Genomic DNA, 22,649 nt, shown 5'->3' with positions numbered 1-22,649 from the left:
TTCCTTCAATAGATAAATAGCTGCCACAGAAGGCATTAATTGGAATGGCTTAAATAGCTGCTGTTTATTTACTGTCGCAGAGAAGGCGACTGTCTGAACCTCCAATAGGGAAGCTTAGCTGGATCTCTTCCCCCACCCCCTGCGCCTCCCCGCCCCATCCAGCCCTCAAGCCCCTCCTTCCCTCCTTTGGGGAGCGGTGCCGGATCAGCGTTTTTATTTTATGTTGCCTGATTTATCTGTTCTGTGAAGCTTTCATTTCAACTTGGAGAATGTTCAAAGTAAAGCTCACCCTGTTACAGACTTAATTGGACCATATTTCAGTCCCAGTGCATCTGTTCAGTGTGGCTTCCTTATCCCGGGTCCATAAACTTTTATTAAGTTATATATCAGGGAATATACATATATATTCCACTAACATGTTTGGGATCTTTTTTCTCCTTTCTCCCCCCTCCTTTTCTTTTGTTGTTTTTATTTTCACCACGGGGGAGAAGTGCTGATGGGCCCAGAGGGACTTGGAATAGAAGTTACTCTATTTCCCTATTTTTGTTTAAAACGGAAAGGACAGGGTCACATTAACCTCAATTTAGTGCAGCGACTAGATGTCAGAGTCAGGATTTGCTAATTTCCATGCGGTTTATTGGGTGTGTTTGATATGCTAATTTTCAATACCCGCCTCCCCAACCCCTCCAGGAAATTTGCCTTTCAATAGCACAGCTCTTGGGGGAAGGGGAGAGAGATAAGGGAAACAGGATAATTTTGAAAAAGAAAAGAGACTTAAAGCCTTAAAGCGGAGCAGTGGAAATGGTTCCCTCAATCCTGTTTAGTAATTTGAAATATCATTTTAAAATAGATGCAAAGGTACCATGCCACCTGGAGGGGAAACATACTTCTTCCCTCCGGCCCTAAATTCCTCCATTTGACAGTCTGGATTTAAGGCTGTGATTGATAAACCTGTTACTGATGTCACAATTGCTCTAATATGCCACAATAAAGTTATTTCCCTTGAAAGTTGTCTTGGTCTACCCTAGTACCCAGGTCGAGCTATTGCTGAGTCAAGCCATAGAAGGTAACAGAGGAAGGTTTTCCCCATAGAAACTCTGGAAAAACATTTGCATATAAGAACGTACACAGAGTGGCAGGATTCTAGCAGTAATGACACTCACCAGTTGCTTGTGATGAGAGCTTCATGATTTCCAATATGTGCAGCAAAACTCAGATTATCCTTGCATCCATAATTTCTGTGTTGGTATCCACAGAATTTTATTTTTTGGTGCTTTTTTATTTTCAGAGAGAGAGAGGATAAATAGGGGAGGGGCAGAGAGAGAGGAAGAGAGAAAATCCCAAGCAGGCCCAAGACTGACAGTACAGAGCCTGATGCAGAGCTCAATCTCAGGAGCCAAGAGACCATGCGTGACATGAGCAGAGATCAAGAGTTGGAGGCGTAGGGGTGCCTGGGTGGCTCAGTCGGTTGAGCATCCGACTTCAGGTGAGGTCATGATCTCACAGTTTGTGGGTTCGAGTCCCACATCAGGCTCTGTGCTGATGGCTCAGCCTGTTTCAGATTCTGTGTCTCCCTCTCTCTCTCTGCCCCTTCCCCACTCATTCTCTGTCTCTCAAAACTGAATAAATGCTAAAAAAAAAAAAAAAAAAAAAAAAGGGTTGGAGGCGTGGGTGGCCGGGAGAGGGCGGGGGCTGCAGCGAAAGGGGCAGGGCTGCACGTGGGTTTTTTCTGCATCTCTGTAATCCCTGGACCTAGTCGCAGGCGGATGGAGCCCAGGGCAGAGTATCCGCTGTTTGGGGGCGCCTTTTCCTCTACTCTCCATTCCGGGGCCATTGATGTGAGCTACCCCCTGCCCGTCCCGAACAATCAAGAAGTCTTCTGCCATCGCGGGACGGACCAGAGCCTGATGCTGGAACTTCGGAGCTGCAGGCCCACGTGCAGGGAGAGGAGGCTGCGCACCACTGTGAGGACGTTGGCTGGGTGCAGGAGGCTAGGGCTATGCAAGTGGAGACTGTGCAGCCCCTCTTTTTGGAGAACCTGGCCCTGAGGGACTGCTGTCAAGAAGCCTGGGTCCTCTCTGGCAAGCAGCAAGTGGCTAAGGAAAACCAGAGGGTAGCAAAGGACATGACTGCGCACCAGGCCTTGCTGCGGCTGCCCCAGTACCAGACTGGTCTCCTGATCTCCTGCTCACCTTCAGTCAGCACACGCCCCCCGCCCCCTCCCTCCCCACCTCCGCCCCGGTCATCTCTTAGCCCTGAACATCTGTCACTTCAGCCCTGGAGCCTGGGTGACTTTGAACAGCTGATGACCAGTCTGAGCCTTCACGATCCCGACATCTTTGGTCCCCAGTAAAGATCCTGAGATACCACGTGAAGCTGCTGAAACACATGGGGTCCCTTTCTGCAAGGGAACGAGATGGGGGGGGGGAGATATTCCCCTCATTCCTTCCCTGTGCATTAACATAAGACACCTGTCTGCAGAAATAAACTTGCTTTATATAAAAAAAAAAAAAAAAAAAAAAAAGAGTTGGAGGCTTAACCAAATGAACCACCCAGACACACTGAGTGTCCATAGAATTTGTCCACCGAATTTTAAAGTTCATCAAAATTCCTAAAACCAACCCCTTTCTAACATCGCTTTAAAACTTGTGTATCCGTGTATCAGTCCGCTAACTGGATCTCCTCCTCAGCTTCAGGTCCTGAGAGAGCATCACCTACAACACTACACTTTCCATCACCACCTGTGATTATTGACTTCACTGTTTTGCTTGGGGGAAGGAGCCTCTTTGCCTTTCCCCCCCTTTCCCACATAACACCTTGGGGATCCTTGCTTAACCATCCTCAGAATCTGGAGGAGCCTGCCATTCCCATTCCAAACAAAGCGTTCTCCAGATCATCCTCAGCAATTTATTCTTGAAGACTCTTTAGTTAAAGATTGCAATAGAAAGAGAACATACTGGGGAAGCAAGCAAATCTGGGACTGAAATCCAGCTCTGCCATTAGTTGTGAAGCTTTAGATACATTGCTGACACCCCCCCCGAGGTTGTGTGATGTACATACAATTTAATTACCTTATAGGATGCCTTCAGATTTAGAGATAGTAGATGTGAAAACATTTAGTGCAGAGCCTAACTCGTGAATTTATTGTTGTTGTTTTTGTTGTTATTATTATTACTATTTTAGTAGCAATAATATTAGACCATTAATATTATTGTCACCATATTATTTCGTTATTATTGTTATAATATTGAACTGCTATTTTATTTACTTTTATTATACACATGAAGAAACTGAACCAAAAATTTCATTCATCTAATGCCAATTTTTAAAATTTGTTTAAAGTAAAAACATACATTTCACATATGCACATGGCCCCGCATGAGGTATTGGAGAAGATAGAAGATGAAGGCAAAGTTGCTTTCACTTGAAAGTTCTGGATCCAGTTTGGGGAAAAGTGTGTGTGAAGTGAGCAGAGGATGGGGAAGGTGGAGAGAAAGGAGCGCTTTTCTTCCATATACAACCACCAAAACACTAAATGCTCTAAACAAAGTACACAGAGAATGTCTTGGGAGCATTAAGGAGTGGCTAGCTGGGAAACTGGGAAAGACATCTTAACAGCTGTGCTGTTACAGATGGGTTTTGATGAAGAAGCATGTGTTTACCAGACAGAAAAGAAAGAATGGCATTAGGAGTAGAAAAAAAAAATGATTTATACAAAAGCCTGGGGAGGAAGGCATATAATGTGTTAGGGACTAGTTAGGAGTTCACTGTGATAGAAATACTGGGTGTCTAAGCAGAAGTGGCTAAAGCCTAGTGTATTAGCTAGTTATTGCTGCTTCATAAATTATTCTAAAACTTTGCCTAAAGTAACAAACATTTATTATCTCATGGCTTCTGTGGGTCAGAAATCCAAATATACCTTGGCTGATGCCTCTGGATCTGGATCTTGTCTCTCAGGGTGCAGGTGAGGTACCATCCAGGACTACAGTCATCTCAAGGATATACTTCAGATTGATGCCCTTCCAGGCTCACTCATATGGCTGTTGGAAGGGTTCAATTCCTCACTAGTTGCTGGCCAGAGACCTCCATCTTTTCCTTGCTATGTGTGCTTCTCCTTGGGGCAGCTCACAATATGGCAGCTGCCTTCATCAGAGGGAAGAAAGAGGGCAAGGAGCAAAATAATGCCAGCAAGGGAAAAATCAAGGTCTTTGTCTAATCTCAGACATAATATCCCATCATGTTTTCCATATTCTGTTGGTTAGAAGCAGATCAGGGGCAGGGTTACAAACGGGTAAATACCAGGTGGGGCCACCTTAGACATTTGCCTACCACATGTAGGCTGGGAGAAGTTTGTGAAAACAAGTATAGGTTCAGCCAAGGAACTTGTACTTTATTTTATAAACGATGAAAAACTACAGAAAATGTTTAAGGGCTGGGAAGTGGAGATATTGATGTAATTAGGTTTACATTTTAGATTGGATCACCTGCAGCACTTGAAGGAAGGACTCCATGGGAGAGATTGGAGATGAGGCCAGCCGCAAGCCTGATGGGGCTGCTTCAAGCAGGAAACGGTGGGTACTTGATCCAAGGCAGTCAGAGAAGAGGTGGAGAGGAGGGGTCAGGTTGCAGAACACTTTGTAAGTAGAAACAATACATCTGACTTGATGATTGATTGTAAAATGAGTAAGGGATGCAAGTCAAACCAGGGTAGATTAACTGGGTACCTATCCCTATACAGAAACAATATGTGAGTACTTCTGGAGTGGGATTGAACAAGAGCTATTTGGCTATGGACTGATCCTTGCTCAGGTAATGGCAAAGTAGGAGCTAGAACTCAGGTAAGTGTGCTGGTCTTTTCTCTGTAGCCTCCTACCATGATGTTAAAGAGCTCAAATCTTTGGATGCAGGGGGTCTGGGCCCTAATCCTTGTCCCATCATTCACTAATAATGTGACCTAGAATGAATTATTGCCTTGTCTGAGTTTCTTTAGTGTAAAATGGATATAGTGCTGAAACTTACTTTAACAGATTATTATGAGGATTAAAGAAAATAACCTATGCAATACGCTTAGCATAATCCCTGACACACATTAAGTATTAGCTGTTATGAATATTTTCAGGCACTGTGTGGGTATTTGCATTATGCTGGGGCTCAGTTCTAGCATCCTTTAAATCTTACCTAGAGATCTGCAGAGTACTTTAACCACAGGTAAATTTGCCCTTCAGTGCAATCCTGGCCCTCTGGGATAGCTGTTGCATCCATAAGCAGTTACTTATAGTTAGATTCCAGTTCCTATTGTATTGCATTTCAGTGTTTTCTGTATCCTGGAGTTAGGCGTATACTTGATACCCACCTCTGTCTTCAGCAGAACAGAAATCTACAATACCCCTTTCACTCTTTCTTTGTCCCCACAGAGCTCAGAGAAACTAATACATCGTAAGCAATTCTTTTTCAATTATTGATATATAATTGACATATAACATTATATTAGTTTCAGATGTACAGCATAATTCAATATTTGTGTATATTGCAAAATGATCACCATGATGAGTCTAGTTAACATCCATCGTCACACATGGCTACGTTTTTCTTGTGATAAGAACTTTTAAGATCTACTCTCTTAGAAGGAACATCTTTTTTATGGATCAATCTCTTTCTTGCTTCACTTATTCCACAAATTAAAGATGGACTATGTGCAAGCACCTTAGTTTGTTTATTAGGATACAATGGTGAACAGGACAAATGTCTCCTGAATCACGGGCCTTGCTTTCCAGTGGGAGAAGTGGAGAAGCACTGTTAGTGCTAAGTAGGAAGTGAGCAATGGCAAATAGTCAGAAAAGGCCTCTGAAAAAAATGATATTGAGGCTGAAAGATGAGAAATACTAGCCACTTAAATAGCAGGATGAGGGCATTTTAGGTAGAGGAAACCCCAAGTTCCATGACCAAGGTTGCGGATGGCTTGGAGTGCTTCAGAAACTGGAATTAGGCCATAAAGCAGCACTATTAATATAGGAAGGGAAAATGAGCCATATAGGTGATTGTGAAATTTCCTATAGCCACGTTAAAAAAAGATGAAAATAGGGGCACATAGGTGGCTCAGTCAGTTAAGCATATGACTTTGGCTCAGTCATGATCTCACAGTCCGTGGGTTCGAGCCACGAGTTGGGCTCTGTGCTCACAGCTCGGAGCCTAGAGCCTGCTTCAGATTCTGTGTCTCCTTCTCTCTCTGACCCACCCCCCATGCCTCTCTCTCTCTCTCTCTGTCTCTCTCTCAAAAGTAAATAAACAGTAAAATATTTTTAAATAAAAATAAATACGTTTATTTTTAAATAAAAATAAATACGTTTATTTTTAAATAAAAATAAATACGTTTATTTAACCCAATATAATATATGTAATTTCTTTTTTTTTTTTATTTTTTTTGGATGTTTATTTATTTTTGAGAGAGAGAGAGAGACACAGAGCGTGAACAGGGGAGGATCAGAAAGAGTAGGAGACACAGAATCTGAAGCAGGCTCCAGGCTCTGAGCTGTTGGCTCAGAGCCTGAGGCAGGGCTCGAACCCACAAACTGAGATCATGACCTGAGCTGAGGTCATCTCCTTAGCCGACTGAGCCACCCAGGTGCCCCAATATATGTAATTTCTTGTAGCCACATTTAAAAAATAAAAATAGAATCTCAATTGTAACTAGACATGTTGGAAGCACTCAGTGGTCACACATGGCCAGTGGCTACCATACTGGACGGCATAGCCCTAGATTAAGTAAGGACATTACATGAGACAAGATTAAGGGGATAGGGCCAATCATGCAAAGCCTATGGAATGTGGTCAGGAGGTTGATTCATTCTAGGTGTGATGGGAACTATGGGAGTTTCTTTGTGAAGCATGAAGGGGAAGAGGGAATCAGAGGGCCCAGGTAGGAGCTATTATAATACTTAGTTTAAGTGGGAGATAACAGGGACTTGAATAGAAGTATTGGCAGTGATGGTAATAACTAACCCTTGCTTTCAGTGTCCTAAGCCCTTCACATGGATTCATTTATTTAACCCTCAAAATGACCCTATAAGGAAGGCGCTATTTTATCCTATTTTCCAGATGAGAAACTGAGGCAAGGATGGGGCAAGACCTGGATTAAAAAGAGACAGTTCTTTTTAAAAAATTTTTTTAATGTTTTTTGTTTATTTCTGAGAGAGAGAGAAAGGCAGCATGAGCAGGGGAGGGTCAGAGAGAGAGGGAGACACAGAATCTGAAGCAGGTTCTAGGCTCTGAGCTAGTTGTCAGCACAGAGCCCGATACGGGGCTCGAACCCACAAATAATGAGATCATGACCTGAGCCGAAGTCCAATGCTCAACCGACTGAGCTACCCAGGTGCCCCAAAATGAGACAGTTCCTAAACTCTGCTCTTGGCCACTATGTTAGTACACTTTTCTTTTTTTTCTTTTTTTTAATTTTTTTTTAAATTTACTTCTAAGAGAGAGAGAGAGAGACAGCGTGAGCAGGGGAGGGTCAGAGAGAGAGGGAGTCACAGACTGAAACAGGCTCCAGGCTCTGAGCTGGCAGTCAGCACAGAGCCCGACGCGGGGCTCGAACCCATGAACCGCGAGATCATGACCCAAGCGAAAGTCGGATGCTCAACCGACTAAGCCACCCAGGCGCCCCGACACTTTTCTTTTTTAATTTTTTAAATGCTTATTTGTTTTTGAGAGAGAGAGACAAAGAGAGACAGATTGCAAGTGGGGGAGGGGCAGAGAGAGAGGGAGAGACAGAATCTGAAGCAGGTTCTAGGCTCTGAGCTGTCAACACACAGGTCCAGCCTACTCTAAAGATAGACCTTTGGGAGCCATCAGGAGGTAGAAGGTATTTGGGGAAAGGATGAGCTCACTTAAGAGAGGAAGGTAGAATGAAAAAAGACTAAAAAGGACCCAACACCAAAACTCTGTAGGTCTTCCAAATGTAGATCAGGAAGAAGAGCTCAAGCAGCCAGCCTGGGGAGCACAGCCATGCTATCTTTGCTCCCTGCTTATTTCTATGGGCTGTCTTTCTGCTAGATAGTCTTCCTTTTCTCTACCTGCCAGCCTTCTACTAGTTTAACTCCAGCTCAGAAGTCATTTCTCTAGAGGCTTCCTCATACTCTCTTGAGGCAAAGTTGGCCATTCTTTCCTGTATTTGTTTCCTAGGGCTATTGCAACAAATTGCCACAAACTGGGTGCCTTAAACAACAGAAGTGCATTGTCTCACAGTTTTGGAAGCTGTGAACTCTGAAATGTGAACTCTGGAATACTCAAGCTCCCTTCAGAGACTGTAGGGGAACATTCCAGCTTCTGGTGGCCTCAAGCACTCCTTGGTGTGTGGTAGCATGGCTCCAACCTCTGCCTCTGTCTTCGCATGATCTCCCCTCTGTGCCATGTGTATCCTCTGCGTCTCTTAAAGGACACTTGTCATTGGATTTAAGGCCAACTCCAGTAATCCAGAATGACCTCATCTCTAGATCCTTACTTTCATTACATCTACAAATGTAATTTGGTGAAAAGTTGTCATTTGTTAAAAATACCAAGTAAGGAAAACACAGTTTCTGGGGTGAGGATGTAGACATATTTTCCTTAGGTCACCATTCAACCTACTGCCTATCCTTTGAGCTTATCCTTCTCTCTGTAGTTACCTTCAATACAGCAAGTCACAGAGACACAGAAGTGTTTGTATTCCAAACAGAACATGCCTTCTCAACACTTTTTCTCCCAAGGGAGAGAAAATTGGTTGAGGAGGGAGAGATTACTCTTTTTTATGGATGGGTACAGATATACATAGAGTATATAAAGTAATGTATAGTATTCTATGGTATTGAAATTTCATGGTGGGGGAGTATTAGGGGAAAAAATCTCAACAGGCTCTGCAGACAGGAGGCACAGTTGGTAATAAGGAAAAAAAAGCATGAGGAATACTGAACTAGAATATTTTTCCCAGAGGTAGTTAACATGTCAAGTTCAACTCTGTATATGTCACATACACTCTACCAGCCCCTGCCTGCTCACACTCACATTCCAACAGCACCAGCACAGGGCTAAGAACGGAAACAACGGTTCCGGCAAATTAACAACAAACAGATTTGCCTCCCGCATGTTCTTAGATGCTTCATTTAAAGTTTGACTGCAGTGGTCATTGTAGTCATGGGGTAGATTCACATCTAAACCCACCTCATTCTCCAGTTAATCTGCCCTCTGTCTCTGCCTGCACCCGTACAGTGGAAGTATTTTGAATTATGGACTTTAATAGGCATCTATTTTACAGCCTAAAGTCACAAAGTCTAACGATTTGAAATATCACTCCTGCAGCCATCGCTCCCTTCAGAACTCTACATATTTAAACAGAATTTCAGTTACCAGAAAAACTCATCTTTAGAGAGAAAAGGGAGGGATGAGGGTGGGAAATCCACTGACTTAATGTTTTATCAAGAGGAAAGGAGTGTGGAGAGAGGTTTGCTGAACATCAAACAGGCTCCAGTGCAGTGAATTTAGCAAGGCAGAGAGCAGTGCAAATTGGAAGATTTAAAAGTCTGAAGTTTAAACATCGCTTTTGTTTTCCCAGGCTCTAGATATTAATAACGCTATTGTGCAAATCTCCTTTTTAAGGAGACAGGGAGGAAATTAAACATTTGCATAAACCAATTGATTGCAATTCTGATGGCAGACATTTCCAAGTCCCCTTCCCTCGGTGCCATCTCTCCTGGTCCAATGAGTCACATTACCTCATTTAAGTGGGGCTCCTCCTGGGCTGCACTGGGCCGCTTGAAACTCTCACTACCTTTCTCTTAGCATCTGTCTCTTTTGTTCCTTCTTAGAGGTAACTGCTGATGCCCTGGTCCATGCCCCGCCGCTTTTTTTCGGAAATGCAATTACTCATTAACTGGTCTCTTTGGTTTCAATCTCTTTACCTTCCAAGCCATCCAGAACCCTTTCCCTCCACTCATCTGCTAAACTGCCTTTTCCATCATGACACTTCTGTGCTCAGGAAGCTGCAGTGGGCCCCCGCTGCCTGTAAAGTAAAGTCCACCGCCTCAAATGGCTCTCAGGGAGCTCCACATGTGCTGGGGATATACCCTGTGTCCTCTCTGCTCCCAGATAGTTGCCCTGCCCTCTAACAAAGCCAGAAGCTCCCCTACGTTTCTTTGAATATTTGTCCCATTCTCATCTCCCGGTCTCTGCCCTGTTGGGTCTTTTGCCTGATATGCCGTCTTCTTTCTTTCATTTCCACCCACTCTTTCCCCTCCTTCAAGGGTCAGTTCAGACCCTACCTTCTTCACAAGCTTTGGACACAGCAGCAGCCCACTCTGAGGAAGAGGTTTGACACTGAACCATGTTCTGTCCAAATATGTCTTACCTAGCCTTCAGCAAGGAGCTTCCTAACTGGTAAAAATATGATATTTTGGAGTCACCTAGGAGGCTCAGTCAGTTAAGCATCTGTCTTTGGCTCAGGTCATGATCTTGCAGTTTGTGGGTTCAAGCCCCACATCAGGCTCTGGACTGACAGTGTGAAGCCTGCTTGGGATTCTCTTTCTCTCTCTGCATTTTGCTCTCAAAAATAAACAAACATTTTAAAAAAAGAAATGAGGTATTTTACATTGTGCTTGTGACGTTCCCAGTTCTGTACAAGATGGTAAGAAATAGTGTCAGGGTTACTTTGTTCATTTATTATCTCCATTGGTAGAATTGTATTAGCCTCATGAAGTGCTGATCACAGGCCAGCTTCCATATTAACTTATATCCTTTAATCCACCCAAGCAACTCTGTACACTCTCCAGATATCCAGCCTGGAGAAACGGGAGAAGGGAGGTTATCAGGAGAGAGCATGTATTTTTCTTGCTCTACCTCTGTCCATGGCTCATGGAGTTTAGAGTTTAATAGTTGTTATCTCATTAGATCTTTTCCTATCCAGTTATCAATCACCATGTGTTTTATTCCATTTCTCAGATAAAGAAACTAAGGCTCAGTGGGGTTAATGACTTGCTTAAATGCAATGACTAGAGAGTGCACACCTTAACATTGAATTTGTGTTTTCTGACTAAAAAGTTTCTCTTTCCACTCTTTGTGCCATTTTAGATAAACAGCCATTATGCAGTAAATACTCTTTTTCATCTGTATAATGGGGAGAATAAGTCAGTGCTTTTATTCAACTTTGCTCTAGAATGGAGATTGTGCTTGAAAAATCTCTGCAACATTGTGTATTAGCTTTGTCATAAATACCATTTGGCTGGAGCCTGGAAATCCACTTTCATTTATCCAAGCTGCATAAAGCACCACAAAACCGGGAAGAAAGCCTCACCTACTAAAGCCTGTAAATGTCACTTTCCAATACTAAACAGCTTGGAGCAATAGTATTTACTTCTGACATGATGCTGCATACACTAAGACAACTAACTGCCCCTGCGTCTGGTCCGTACTTTAAATGCACCTTGTGATGTTATCACATAAAGGCATATTTAGGCTGCATTTGATGTGCAATAGTATGTGTGAGTGTGTGTGTATGTATGTGTTTTAAATACTAGACACAGAGTTTAATAGTTTCCTCTTTTAATTAGAGTCACCAGTAAAATATGGAGTCATAAGTTTTAGTGCTGCAACAAGAAGAGCAATCAAATTCTGTCCTTCAGGACATCGAGAACAAACCATCATGAGAAAATTTAGGGACTCCAGGGGGAAGTCATCTGCCCTTTTACTTCTTCTTCACTCCATTTGTGGAGTCTTTGCTGTTATACACAGGCTCTGCCATCATCAACTTTCTCTCCATACTATTTTGTAAGGTATAACTTTTTTTTTTTTTTGGAAAGAGGGAAAGGAGGCAGGGGAGCAGGGCAGAGGGAGAGAGACAGAATCTTCAGCAAGCTCCATACTCAGAGCAGAGCCTGATGTAGAGCTCAATCCCATAACCATGGGATCAATCAAGAGTCAGACACTCAACCAACTGAGCCCCCCAAGGTGCCCCTGTGAAGAAGGTATCACTATTAGTCACAGGTACTAGAAAAGATGTATGGTCAGGAAAATAATTTCCTTAACTTTAATTTTCAGCAAAAATTATTCTTTCTTCCCAGGGACAATTTAACATGGAATCTCAACCCATAAAACAGAGAATGTTATCTTATTATAGGTACATTTTTGTGAACTTAAATTTTTATCAGTTACTTAATGCAAATTCAACCCAACATGAAAGTTCAATGAACACTAGAATTTTAAATCAGGATTATGGATGACATGTGCAGTCATATGCATTTCAGGATGCAATTTCTCTATTCTGTGTTGGTTGCACAGTATCAGGAAACTCCTAATCCAAGTGACTAAATAGTAAGGTACTTGACAATACAATTTCACCTGAACAAATATATGCACATCTGAATTAAAATTAAATAAAGTAAAAGTAAATAAAATAAAAGGCAAAATGGTGTTGAGCTACAACTGTGCTAATCACTGATTTAGCTGTAAGCATTTCAAATGCAGAAGACAGTGTAAGAGGCTTTATTCTGAGATCTGCATAAAAGCATGCTAGTGTAGCAGCTGGTGGTGGGCTCCTGTGTATTTACATTTGGTATATAGAACATTTGAATAGTGTGTCTGTGTGTGTGCTTGGACATGTGCGTGCTTGTACGTGTGTGTGTGTGTATGTATGTGTGTGTGTGTGTGTTTATTGCGGCTTTGATCTGAATAAAGCATTTAAAAATTATAACAAATGAAAATCAAATTAATGTGGAACTCTTGAATTAATGGTCTCCACTGCTTTAAAATTCTGGACAACACAATATTAAAACACTTATTCTAAAGTTTGGGGAGGCAGCTGGAGTGGATCTGGGCCCAGAGTCATCAAATGTGGGCTGCTTTCTCAATTTAAATCTTAGTGGGCCCTACATGGAGCAGCAAGACAGCATTGGCTCTCAAGTGATCAAAGAGTGTGGAACCAGGAAGAGAAGGTGGTCCAGGTGCACCTTTGTGTAACCTGAATGTGAGACTTCCTTAAGAACCACCAACGGGACTCTACTGCATGAATCGGCCCGTCTCAACTTCTAGTCTTGGCATAGAAGTGTCTTCATAATTTGACCCTGGCGTTAAGTCACACACACTGTAACTCCCACCTGGCTTTCCTTCCCTTGTTTTCCTCTGAATTGGTTCTCTTATCTAGCTTCATATACTTTATTTTTGAAGCAAGTAAATGTCAATTCCTTTTAATAAGTTTTCTAAAAAAACATTTTTACTATAATTTCCAGACAGAGATATTGTGGGCATCGCTTTTCTTGTGCATTATTGCCATTAATAGAATTATTATATGAGCCACCATTTATTAATTACCTTCCATAGGCCAGCTTACATACAGATTTAGGTTCTTTACTCCCTTCAAGCAACCCTGAATTATAGTGTATTTAACTTACATTATAGTCTTAGGATAGTTATACAATCCCCCAGTTGTCATGCAACTACAAAGGGCAAAGTAAAATTCAAACCCATGTCTGTTGGCTCTAAGATCCACCATATTTCCATCTGCTTTGCTGTTTTCTTTCTCTAAACTTTTGTCTGCCATCTCCTTTGTACATACAATCAAGATAGCATTTACAAATTGTATGCCAAATAAGTGTTCCTGTGTTGTTAGTCTCCTGCATGGAACTGAGGACTTTAGAAAGGTGCAAATTATGTATAAACCAGAGTCTGGGTCTGGCATGTAGTTATAGCTCAAAAATTAGTTGCATTTGATCTAAATGAAAAGAATCATTAGGTTGGTGTCTCAAAGTAACACTATCTCATCTATTAATCTACCTCCAGGCAAGAACAGCAAACAATCTATCCTGGATAGAAAATGTTCTTGCTTTTAATGGTTATTACTACATTTTAGTCCTAGGACTGTTCTTGAGACCTAGATCAGCATTTCTCAAAATGAGGTATTACTCAAGGGGATGAAAGGGGTCCCTGCCCCCAAATACTTAGTAAGTTCTTCATGTTAAACTAACTCTATTGGAAACCTTAGCATTAGCATATTAAAGACTCTCAAATGTAAAGAAAATTCATTAATCCTGTTCAGTCTAGTATTTCTCAAACTTGTATGAACACCATACAATTTATTCAGATAACACCTACTAGCAGTCCTTGGATCTAGGGTTCTGTAGAACCCTCTTTGTAAAGATGGGTCTGACCCAATCTTTCACTGACTGACATCCTGCCATGTTCCAAGAAGGCTTTACAGGGGCTGAGTTATACTTTCCTTTCAGTCTATTTTCTGTTTTCAGTAGGGAGCTGAGAATCATTTCTTTCTTTCCCTTATAAACAAGGGAAGTAGTTTTCCTAAATCTTGTTATATAAGAATAAGGCTTTCAGGGTCATTGTACTTTCCAAGCACATTTAGGATTTGTGAAATCAAAGTGATCTTAAGGGGAATTAAAACCAAAAAAATTCCCCATTTTAAACACAGATGGTCTATTTAGAGGTGGAGGGTTAAACCCTGAGCACTGCCACGGTATGGGCTCTTCCTGCCATTTTTTGCCAAGTAAGGTATAACATAGCATGTCATTCTTCCCCAGAATTCACCTTGCCTCATAGAATCTTACACATTATTTTATTTAAGTGTTTTTCATGGAGATCAAGGGGAATATGTGTAAAACCATAAGTCACAGCACCTTCTACAAAGTTTTACAATATATGTTTATAAAACATTGTATATGCAAATGTAGTGCAGAGTTATATCACTGTATCATGAACTCCAAAACTCTGACTTCCCCTTTTTCTCCCACATGTCATATCCAGTCCGTCAGCAAATCCTGAGGCTTTGGTCTTCAGAAATTGGCTCCTTTTACCACCTTACACATTACCACCTTTGTTCAAGTCACTGTCACCTCTGGACTGCCCACAGCAAGAGCCTCCTAACTGGTCTCTCTGCTTTCATCCCTGTCCCTCTACAGGCCATTTCCAATTCATTGTAAACAAGTGATCCCTTCAAAACTTCAGTTGGATCATCTCACTCCACGGTAGCCAAACACCCAACCTTCCCCGGCTCCTGTCTCAATCAGAGTAAAATCCAAAGTCCTCACAATGACCTACAGGCCCTACAAGAGCCCATCTGTGACCTTTCTGGACTTATTGCTGACTACTCAGCAGGCTTACTTTGCTCCAGCCTCTCTGGCCTCCTTGCTGGTCTCTTAGCATGCTAGGCATGTTTTCACCTCAGGGCCTTTGCATCTGCTGCTGCCTCAGCCTTCCCTCCTAAACATAAATGGCTTGCTTTCTCCTTCAAGACTATGCTCAAATGTTACCTTGACTATCAACTGCAGCCTTGCTTGATCAATCCCCACCCTCCTCCTCTGTTTTGTTTCTTTATGAAGCACTCATCACCTTCTAACATATCTTATAATTTGCTTATTATGTTGCTTTATTTTTTGTTTACCTCTCCCTTCACTAGAATGTAAGCTCCATGAAGTCAGGGACAACTTGTTGGCTGTCTGCCTTCTTAAATCCCCACGATGACCACACCTTAGACTCTCAGAACTGGACAAGACCTCAGAGTGAATGGGCATTTCAGTGATTCCCCACCTGTTTATACAGATCTCTGGGGAACAAGTAGCAATAGGAACTGCTGAGTTATTGTTAACGTTTCAAAAAGCCTAATACATTTCCCCCATCTATCCTTCATGAGGCTACATGACAAACTAAAGTGTCACACTTCTATGCTTTTAGTTGGAATTATCTCAGCTCAGTGCGTTAATTCTGATTATATAAGTCTGATCAGAATCTCTAGCTACCAGTTACAAATGCCTTTGATTTTCAGACTTGGGGAAATGAATTAATTATCATGTAATAAATGCAGATTAGTAGATGTTTTTCAAAACAGCACTCCATGGTTGGAGGAGGGGACCATAAACGTGTGCGAGCCCTTGAAATCCTTTGTACAAGACAAAGACTTTGAGGCTCTGGAAGATGAAGTGACTTTCTCAAGGTCACACAGTGAGACATTGGGAGAACGATAACTAGAACCCAAGTCTCTGATTCCCAGCCTTGTGTCGTGCAATCAAAGACACAGTTTGCTGCAAAGGAGACATATACATGCTGTATATAGCATTTGCATAACATATTACAGTAAAGACAGAATCCCAACTGAGATTCTCAGCAGGAAAATAACAATTATTTAATCAGTGTTCTATTTATACGTTTATTGTGAAGGCTAGGTTAAGATTCACTGACTTGATTAAGGGTGCTGCCTACATATGAAAGTGTTTACTGAGCTGGGTTCCCCAGAGTGAAATTCAAACAAACTTGTGACATCCAAAGCACATTTTATGTCTTGAAAGTCATGAATATCTCTACTGAGAGCCAAGTCTTTTCCTTAAAACAAACCAATGGTTATCATTTGGGATAAACTGTCAACAGAGTCTGCCAAAGCACAAAGAGTGGCACCCCACCCTTAGTTTTAGTCTTTAAACCTAATGAATATGAATATACCTAGAAATACAAAATGAGAAGCTTGTGTACTCAAAAGCATTATCATATGCACTGCACTATTTGATCCTTAGAAGAATCATCCTGCAGGGTTGGAAAGGCAGATATTATTATCTCTGTTTTACACATAAGGAAGCTGAAAGCACCCAGGGGTTCAAAGACCTGCCCCAGGTCTCCAACTTATTAGTGAAGGAAAGCACTAGAATAGAGGGGAGGGGAGTTTTTCCTTATCCCTTAAGCACAGTGCATGCACCACGATGCCACCTACTGAACAAAGCTCTTTATTACTGGGGAGAAGAGGGCAGGCAGAGTCCTCCCCCCACCAAGTATTTCATTCTCTCTCGCATTGATAGTATCAATAGTTTGAGACTCAAACCAAAAACAGGAAATGGCTTGAGATTTTACAGGGCAGGAAGGCAATAGAAGAAACATGTCTAGGTCCCCCAGTAACAAGGATCTGTTTCAGAAGCAGAAGGTGAGGATGAGCTCTATTTTCTGAGTCTACTGCCTGGCATGGCATGTGTGTATGGAGTATCATGCTCAGTGGAGTGCTCTGCTGGGAGCCAAAGGGCAACTCTACCTCTCACTGGGTCTGTGGCCTGAGGCAAGTCTCTCTTCTTTGAACCTCAGCTTTCTCTTGGCATTTTGATGATGATCAAATGAGATAAAGGACCCAGATAGCTTAGTTCTGTGTCTGACAAGCAGGAAGAATCTAAAACCCAAGCCTCACCTACCTTGGTGGGTCTGTCATTCCATTCATCAAAGGTATTGAGGATTCACCACACCCCCAGTCCTGGTTTAGGCAGGCAGTATAGGCAGAAAGCAGAAACGGTCTCTATGCCGAAGATCAAATACACATACACACTGACAATTCAAGATGTAAACATCCCTGGCAAAAGTACCATTATGTTTTAAATGATTGTAAGAAAAGGATCAATGCATGATCAAAAAAATATATATCAGTATATAATGTTGGAATTCCCAGCAGTACAGGTAAATAGGGGGGATGTTTGGGGCCAGTAGTCCCTGAGAACCTGACCTGTACCCTCAAAACAGCCAATCTGACCCTATAATTGACTGAGAACAGATTCTTCTCCATACCCTTCCAAGTTGCCCTTCTGTTCCCAGTTCGTGGCACTGCTCAGAAAATACCCTTCCAGCCATGCTTCAGAACACCAACCGGAGCCCTAATTATGGTGTTGTCTCTAGTGCCCAGGCCTCCTCAGGATCTCTGTCCCCTTAGGAGCTCATCTGTAGCTCAGAGTGCAGCAGGTTCCCTGGGCTCCTGCACATGCTCTCTCTCCCTGGCTTTCACTTTCCCTCTCGCCTCTCCAGGAACTGACGTTTCTTTAAACAGACAAGCAATTACTAGTGTGTTATCCGCACTCGACTCTGTTGGTACAACACTCGCTGATGTACAGTAGCAGGCAGCTTGTTAATGGGACATATTTAAGCTGATTGCCACTGGAGATAAGTGATGCCTCTGAATGGATGCACTTTTGTTAAACTTCTGAAGGCAGAGGGGATGGGAAAGTTTTGTGGGTTTGGTTTTTTTTTTTTTTTTTTTTTAAGAAGCCTTTTTGAGAATGGCTGCACCTCCCCTGAGATTCTCATTTCAGATTAGGCTATCAGGTGTACAGTGCTACTGGAGGCTTCCGCTTCAGTTGGAGCCTCTGTTTGATATTCAAGCCTTTCACAAGATCCTTCCCGAATGGCTGGTGCTGGCTTGCTCACTGGCTCTGTGTCCTTGAGGACAGCTCTATTAAATGCAGGCCTCTCTCACTCCTCTCCACTCCTTTCCCTTCCCTTTTCTCTTGCTCTGTGGGCCTCCACTTTTGTTGCAGCCCTCTCTCTTTTCTTTCTACCTTCCTGTTTTCCCAGCTGTTTTCACTCTCCCCTCTCTCCCACCTCTTGCCCTGTTGCTGTTCTTTTCCCCATTGTCTTTCTGCCCTTTTGATGCTGAGTCTCCTTATCTCTCCCCAACATCTGGCCTCTCAGCTCCTCCCTATCAGGACCCCAAGGGAAATCCAGGCCTGGGGAAACTGATCAGGTCCCGGTGTTGTGACTGTTGTCCTTGTAGAGCATGGAGGCTCAACAAAATGAGGGCTGCTGTTAGCTCTCCCAGGGTTCAGTCTGAGGAAGGAGATGGGTGCAAGACAGGGAGGCCCTCGAGAGGGGACCAGGGGGGAATTTCAGAAGGATGCATCTGAATCGGGGCCAGTAAAAGGAGAGCTGGAGGACAAAATGGAGGTGTTGATGACAATTGCCTGACTGGAGGCAATAAAGAGGGAAAACTCAGTAGTTACAGATTAAGCTATTCTCTAGCCAGTTACCACTATTTAGATACAAAGACACCAAGGAAAAAAGCAAAGTGCCAATCAATCTCTTAAAGGGGCTACTTGCTGGCATCTAATATCTAAGTAAGTGGCAGTGGGAGATAGGTGATGACCACTTTGCTGTGGGTCTTCTAGGCAGTGAATGGAGAGGCATCTTTACAAACACATTCCACCTCATGGGGAGTAAGGAGAAATTCAATTAGATTTGAATGAGAAAGGTAACTTGAATGTCAATTAATTGTCTAATTGAAGATAATGGGGACCTGGGGGCTCCCTGCCAGGTTGATTCCCACACCCAAATCCAGAGATTTTCCCAGGGATTAAAGATGCAATTTAATTACACATTTCTATTAGATTAGGCACTGATTGCATTCAACACTCTGAGTTAATTACATAGTTAATTACACAGCCAATAACTTCCCTTGCCTAATAACCCTGCTGGATGCAGCCTGGTGCTGCAGAGGAGGATCCTGTTCCTGTAATGGCAGCTCTGGGAACCAAAGGTGGTAGGAGCATCATCAGCAAGGGGGCATGTGAATACTAATAGGGAATTATTCTAATTGTCCCTTGTTCTGGATGAACAGGAAATTATTCTAATAACATTTACCATTGTATTCATTCATTATCTAAGGGTAATTAGGAATGAAGGCCTTCCAGAGACCTCCCCTGTGGCACAAACAAGGCTTTACTAACCAGCTGCCTTCATTTTGGACGCCAGGCATCACCAGGGTGACTTCCTCTTCTTCTTGGTCTCCTTGGTACACTTTGGGACTCCTCTTGTTTGATTACAGATGAAGCTGTGAGACAGGTTTCAGTTTTCCTATGTTATTTTCTTAAGGTCGAAGAGCCTTTGTCTCAGAGGAGGCTAATCCAGTGATTTGCCCAAAGACACAGAGCAGGCATGTGTGGTGATGCTAACTGGAGTCCAAGCCCCATTCTTGTCCCTCCCCCCACACCACAGGGGCTCTCAACTCAAAACACTTCTTTCTGGCTCTTAATTCTAGAGTGAGTGTGGTTTGAGTTTTGGGTATAGGCTCACATTGAGTTCAACACATCCAGGTGGCTGCCTGGGGGAACAACTACCAAAAGTGAAATATTAACCATTCCTGAGGCTGGCAGTAACCATTGTTGTGCTGGACCACAGATGGGGGCGCTAAGACATGAGGGGAGCATGTGTGGAAGCAGACAAGGATGCAGGTCTGGATCTCCCATCTACCTACCTATGTGGACTTAAATAGCAACATTACTGGTGAAATGACAATGACCATTCCATTGTTTAAGTAAAGTGGGTGTCTAATCTGCATAGGCCACCGTCTGTGGGACTGTGAATTATTTGAGGAAGGGAGTTGTCCAGCTAAGGGCAGAGAAAGGAGAGGCAAGCCTGTCTCACTGCCTTACAGGGAAGCTTTCCTGGGGGAAGTAGAATATCATCAGATACCAAGTGATATAGGCTAGACCAGCCTGAGTGACATGACAAAAGCAAGTAAATTAATGATTGTTATAGACTGAATGTGTCCTCTACCCCAAATTCGTATGCTGAAGCCCTAACCCCCAAGTGTGGCTGTATTTGGAGTAAGGAAAAAAATTAAGGTTAAATGAGGTCATAAAGGTAGAGCCCTGATCTGATAGGATTAGTGTCCTTATAAGAAAAGACATGAGAGAGCTCCCTTTCGCTCTCTTTTGACCATGTACACTCAGAGGAAAGACCACATGCAGACTTAGCTAGAAAGTAACTGTCTGAGAAAAAAAGAGAGAGAAAAGAAAGAAAAGAAAAGAAAAAGAAAAAGAAAAAGAAAAAAGAAAATAACTGCAGGTCAGGAAGAGAGGCTTAACCAGAAACTGACTTCCAGGCTCCAAAACCACGAGAAAATAAATTTCTATTGTTTAAGCCATCCAGTCTGGTATTTTGTTATGGCAGCAGGAGCTAACACAATGATAAAAAAGAAAAAAGAAAGAAAGAAAGAAAGAAAGAAAGAAAGAAAGAAAGAAAGAAAAAGGAAAAAAAAAAAAGAAAGAAAAGAAAAACCCAACTCTGATTTCCAAACACCTCATTCCCCCTCCATGACCCCCCCTTCCCCCAAAACACATTTATTTTTTATGCATTATGCATTTTTGTATGGCATTTTCTTTGCCTGGATTATCCAGCTCTGCTTGCCTGTCGAAATGTACCTCTCATTCAAAACTCTTCTATAAAAGCTGTCCTGCTATCATCTCTTCCCCTGTTTCTTTCTTATTTATGCATAATCTTACATTTATCATGATGTACTTTAATGCTTTATTTACATACCTGCTAACCCCACTGGAGGGTAAGACACATGAGGACATCAGCTTTGTTTTCTCCATCTGTGTATGCTAAGGGTCTAGTGGAGCCCCAGCGGATAGTTACTGGTCTTAGTCCTTTCAGGCTGTTGTAACAGTGTATCACATGGACTGTGTGGATTGTGAACAAAAGAAATTTAGTTTTCACAGTTCTGGAAGCTAGGAAGTCCAAGACTCTAGCAGATTCAATCTGGTGAAAGCCCATTTCCAGGTTTGCAGGGAGCATCTTCCTGCTGTGTCCTCACATGGTAGAAAGGTCAAGGGGATTCTCTGAGGCCTTTGTTATGAGGATACTAATCCCACTCATTAGGGTTTTGCCCTTGTGACTCAATCACCTCCTATATTAATTTTTTTTTGAAAATTTTATTTTCTCTGTATTATGCTGTTTTGACATCTTAAAAAACATTTCTGGCTTCTGGGGTGAATTCCCTTCTTCTCCTGGAGCTAACCAGTTTTTAGAGATAGCAAAGGATTCAACTGGGAGCATGCTCTTGACATGCAAACAACTAATCCAGAACCATACTTTCTTTATTCGGCCTGAGTATCTCAGGCTCTCAGATGGGGTGGTACCACCCCTGGGGGCATAGAGAAATAGGTTGGAAGTTCCTGGTTGACATAATGACTGGACAAGTTACTGTCATTTAGTGGGCTGAGATCAAGGTTGTTAAATGTTTTACGTTGCAGAGAGTAGTCCAGCACAATGAATTGTCACACCACAAGTGCCAATCACACCCCTGTTTAAAAGCACTGCACCAGAAGATGGGCTGCCAAATAACGTCCTGCAATAGAGTTCTGAAATGGATGTAGGGAGGTTCTCATTTTGGGAACAGGAAGACTTTTCAGAAGCAGCTGCTTGTCCTGTGCATACCCAAACCTGCTCCTTCCTGACTTCTCTTAGACCGTACCTTCCACCCTTACAAGCATATTAGAGGAATATTTACCAGGGATCTTGAGTAACACCAAAGTCCTCTCTCCACTGGTGTGGTCTGTCCAAGTAAGAGTAGGATAGGGACAAGGGACCCGATGAGCTCATACTTCCATAATGCCACATAGTCTTTGGAAAGCTCCTGCAGTTAGGTCAGTCTCTTGCCAGGCTAACAGTGGGTAGGTGATCACTGCTGCTGGATACAGCCCAAAGGTCCCCTTCAGATCAGTCATAGATATTTTAATGGCTCCTTTGACTAAAGGGAGCACACAGCGTCTGTGAGATAATTCTTCCTTAGGGATCTCTCAATCATTTGGAAAATAATCCTTCTAGAGAGTTTTACTTTGCACAGGAAACTCACTCCCAACCAAAATTTTAAGTATGCATACTCAAGTGATCAGGTGGTTGGAGGCAGCTAGCTATACCATCTCTGTTCCTGGACCAGTTCCTAAGAGAAGAGATGTGGCCCTCAAACCCTCTCCTTTGCAGGCTTACATTCTTAAGGGGGTGATTAGACAGCAGAACAGAAGACAGATTCCTCAGGTTTCTTGGTTTCAAGCAAGTGAAACTGCCACTAACCAGGGAAAGAATTTATTCACAGGATATTGGGA

The 22,649-nt window shown here is 42.6% G+C and overlaps 1 pseudogene; it reads left to right on the top strand.

Moving 5' to 3' along the window:
* The first annotated feature begins 1,751 nt into the window (after nt 1-1,751).
* On the top strand, nt 1,752-2,353 carry LOC120225759 (annotated as a pseudogene).
* Nucleotides 2,354-22,649: the final 20,296 nt, after the last annotated feature.

The sequence above is a fragment of the Hyaena hyaena genome, unplaced genomic scaffold (assembly GCF_003009895.1).
Source record: "Hyaena hyaena isolate Hyena2069 unplaced genomic scaffold, ASM300989v1 scaffold_1504, whole genome shotgun sequence".
Lineage (NCBI taxonomy): Eukaryota > Metazoa > Chordata > Mammalia > Carnivora > Hyaenidae > Hyaena > Hyaena hyaena.
The sequence above is the reverse complement of the archived record's forward strand: the minus strand, read 5'-3'. Positions and strand labels throughout refer to the sequence as shown.